Genomic DNA, 4,545 nt, shown 5'->3' with positions numbered 1-4,545 from the left:
CGCAAAGTATAGAAATTGTGTGGCTTGTTCGTGGTTTGTGTTGTAAGATTGGCCTGAAAGTTGAAAGATTTAAGAGCAAATTCGAGATGGTGAAAAAAATTAAATCAAACAAAAGGTACAGAAGTGTATTCCAGCTGTGTTTTAAAGTTGTCTTGTTGATTTAACCGCGTTCGTTACGTTTCCCGTTCCCTAGTTCCCCTACAGATATTTTGCACTCAATGGTAAATAAACTTTTCCTTCAGGAATTTCCGCTTATCATGCCCCCCCGAATGCACCACTGTATTTTATTGCGTTTTCTTCGCCGCCACCAGTGCAAGTGCAAGTGCCAGTTCCGTTCCTTGTCTTTCAGTTTCATTAAATAGATTAAACACCACATTCCCAGGCGGCGCATGTCATTACTTTCTACTTTATCAAACCGCTGCGCCTTCGGTGGTTCATTTCCCTGGTTCGCAGAGGGGAAAAAGGTGATGTGGATAGCGTGGATGGCCTTATGCTCTATCCATCCGCTGGAAACCGGCAGTTGGGACACCCCTTCGCTCCCACCCACCATCAACCAGAAGGGTTGATTGAGGATCGCAAGAGTGACGCAGACGTGTTAATGAGAAGTTGATTTGTAGACAATCGAGCCGAGCGCGGGCTCAAAAGGGCTCGAGCGATAAGTGGCGCAAGCGGATAGACACTGCGTGTGCAATCCGGACAATCTCGTCCCCGGTCGGCCCCGGTTGGCGTGCCGGGCGTGTTATCGTGTGGGGGAGGTGAAAGTTTTCTGTGCAGCAAAATGCCAACCCGGCGGAGATATATGCAAAAGCATAAAAATAGCAACTCCCGATTATGTTAGTTTCCCGGTGGGATTTGTTGCATTTATAGTAATATTATTCCTCGCTGTTTCACTCCTCTCGCTCTAATTCATTATTCATTCCGCAAGGCAAAAGGTTACGCTGTTTGTTTGCGATTGTTTAAATGGTTCTTTCTGTCGGTTCGCTTTACTTTCTTTGCTTTTCACCCACCGACCGGTGATACTGTGTTGCATTTTGCAATGCGCCACCACTTGGCATTAGATTAGAGGATGGTGGAGGCATTTTTTTCCGCTTCCTCTTTCATTGCAAACAATGTAATGCATTTGTTTCTGCTTTAAATTTGTATAAATCATAATTCTTACCACTGGTGCCAGCTCCACCAGCCCGGGGCAGCATCAGGGTGCAGCTAATTGTCCATTTAAATTGCATTAAACGATGAAAAGTGAAAGGCCATGGGAGTGGTTGAGTGAGAACGAAAAAAAGACAACACTTTACCATTCGTACGACGGAGCAAAAACACATGCGGCGCAAGCAATTTTTACTTTTTCAAAGGTCCATTCTACCCACAACTGTAGCGACCACAACTGTTTCGTTCGGTTGTTTTTAGAATGGAATTATGTTTTTCCCCGACCGACTGTCAACACGTTGCATCATCATCTCGACATTCGAATCAATACGGTTGCGTCGTTTGTTTTTTTTTGTCCCCATCCAGCCTCTCGCGTGCCCTCGTAATGGCTTATGCCATTTAATCCTGTGCCGTTCCATCGTATGAACCTTCGGCAAGATTATTCCGGTACAGTGAAGCTCCGGGTTGCTCTCTCGTGTAACCGGCGCTATCAGCGGAACCATGATTTTATGCTCCATTTTACAGATTGGTGTAATTGAGCGAACTAGTCTTGTCAATTGGGCAACCTCCGTTCGCTTGATGCGCATAATGTTTTTTAAAATTGAAATTTCGACCGTACCTTGTTAAAATTTAGAACATCCAAGCAGGCAACGGCAGAACGGTACAGCGTGGAACGGTTGTTGTACTCTACCGTATGATAGCGATGGTTTTCCGCGGGCAACCACTTCCATCGAAGGATGGTCTTTTCGCTCGAATCGGCTTTCCGTGTACGATAGTGGGATGATAGCGGGAACGTTTGCTACTGACAACACTCCTTCCCTTCCACCACCCGTATCGGTCTGACACCTGACGATTATGATGGTGACTTTTATTACCATATTCAGTCTACTAGTCCACGAACCGGACGAACGCGAACGCTCTGCCCTTCGGTGATCATTGGAAATTTATTCCACCGCGCTGATGTTGTTCAAATATCCACTCGGGACATGCCCAGGAGGGGTTTTGGTGGAACGTTTTACACAAATGAAGAGACTGCGCACACACTCCATTGTGCTCGCGGGTTTTGTTTGAAAAGCTGATGCGACCCAGCCCGATGCAACGGACAACAAATGCACTGCAAGTGGCCGCCATGTTCCGTTGGTGCAATCGAACAATTGCGGTGGATGTATGTATTTATGATAATGGTGCTATCGTGGCCTTAAACTGTTTTTCAATTACTGATGGTACCAACAGTACGCAACGATTAAGAGAGAAGTACAGCATCATTTGAATGTGGTTCGAATTTATGAACAGCGTGACATGATTTTCGCATGAGTTCAATATGTTTAGTTCGCAATTGGTTTAATGAAACTTGGCATGAAATAAATTAAATCCTTAATTGTTGGCCTAAATTAGAAATGCTGTAAGATGTTATGCTCGACAATTGATTTTACCAAAACAAAACCAATTAAAAAAATTCAAATTTTTTTTTTATTGTGAGGTTGAATGTTTGGTATCCGAAACTGAAATTCAATCTTGCAAAACTCTGAATGGTTTCAGAAAAGGAAATTTGATGGAGTTTGAAACCAAGTAAATCGCTGTCGAAATCAACCGTTATTCAAATAAAAATGTCAATTTAATATTAGAGAAGAATTGATATCCTCCTATATGATGAGACAAAGATTGAGATATAAAATATAAAATATTAATAATAAAATATAAAATATTTTATTGCAAGCTCAAATTCAGTGAATATAAAAATGTAAAATTACAGGTATTTATGTTTCCATCCTAAATCAACAAACTAATTCGCTGATATTACTTTTGCGTGTTAGTAAATTTCCCTAGCAACGAACGGAAAAGTCTGCTTTAGAGAAAGGTTACAATCATTTTATTGAAATACTTTCCCATAACCTTTTCGTTAAAGCGTGGATGATTTGGAGCATCGTAATTCTATTTCAACACAAAGAGAAATAGCTTTAGTCTTGGAATCCATTGGCAATTTAACCTCGTTGCGACTGCCCTCGGCGAACGAGAGATCCATTTAACGTTTCACTTGGGATTCCGATTCTGCCGGTTGTGAGACCTGTTGGGAAAATGGATCCGTGCCACGGGGAATGATAAACAAACTTTTGTCACGATGAGCATTTCCCAGGTGTTCCTTTATTTTTATGTTTTTTTTTTCGGTTCGCTTTCATCTTCCTCTGGGGAAATAGCTATCGAAGCACGCGGCAAATCGGTATAGCTTTTCCACTTTCCTCTTGCCTGGAGGAGTATTGTCCTATAAGGTTTTAGATGTTGGCATAGCGTGCCTTTAGCGATTATTTTCCCTTTTTTTTATTTGATTTCATCATCGACGCGCAAATATGAATATTTTCGCGAAGTGGTTGTCTACAATAAAAACCGTCTAGAGCATCCGCTCGTCTCGGCTTAATGGAGCTTCATTTGTTTCAATCAGCCGTCTGCTCTCGGTGCTTGTACCAGAGAGACACAGCAATTTTCCTCCCAAGGGCACGAACTTTGGCCTGCTGAAAGCTTAATCTTCTGTGCAAGTAACGGCCTTTCATGGCATCAAGACCGGTTAATACAACAATTTCCAAGCCACCGATCGGCGGATTTGGATTGTCGCTGAAATCGTACGTCTTGCGTGTTGATAAGCGAACGTCCACAGGATCCACGGTTAGACGACGGATGACGTCGGGCGATTTTTCCACCGGCTGGGTTTTTGGTAGGGATTTGGGTCATTGAAATCGAGCCCATCGCGTCGTTGTTGATCGACCAACCGTCGGTCTCGATCGATGAGTCCATCCGGAGGCTATTTTCGTTTTCCCGTCACGTTCGTCGCACGTGACGTCCTTCCCGTTTGACGCCGGGAGTGTACGTGGGTCGGTCGCATTTTGTCACTTAATTCTGGGCCGCGTGTGAGCGCGCTCTACGGTGACAAATTTCAATGCGAAGTAAATTAAACCGAATAAATAGTGTCATCCCTCCTTCGTGAACCAACGTTTCTTTTTCTCTTTGTCGCCGGGACAAACCCGTTCAGTGACCCGCAGCAGGCGACGAAACGAACCGTGAAATATCATCCACCTTTGGTCGTCCTGAATGTCCATCTTACTTACCCTCACTTACCAACGGTCCCGGCACATTACGCAACGGAAATGGCGATGGAGGTTGGCGTGGAAGTGCCCTGTTTTTTTTTTCGGTTTGGCAAATTTTCTCAAAACCAATCCGGTGCTGCAACCAAACCCGGTGATGTCAAGATTTGCACACACGAAACTCCGTCCTAAAGTGCAACGGTGTTGACTTTTTCTCCGCACCTCCGTCTTCGGTCCGAGCTGCTGGAAATGGGGCCAACAACTGGCACGCGCGTTTGGAGACCATTTTGTTTCGTCGCCGGTCGAATTCCGGTCCCACGAACCAAAT

This window comes from Anopheles coustani, chromosome 2 (genome assembly GCF_943734705.1).
Source record: "Anopheles coustani chromosome 2, idAnoCousDA_361_x.2, whole genome shotgun sequence".
NCBI classification, from domain to species: Eukaryota; Metazoa; Arthropoda; class Insecta; order Diptera; family Culicidae; genus Anopheles; species Anopheles coustani.
This window is presented reverse-complemented; position numbering follows the sequence as displayed.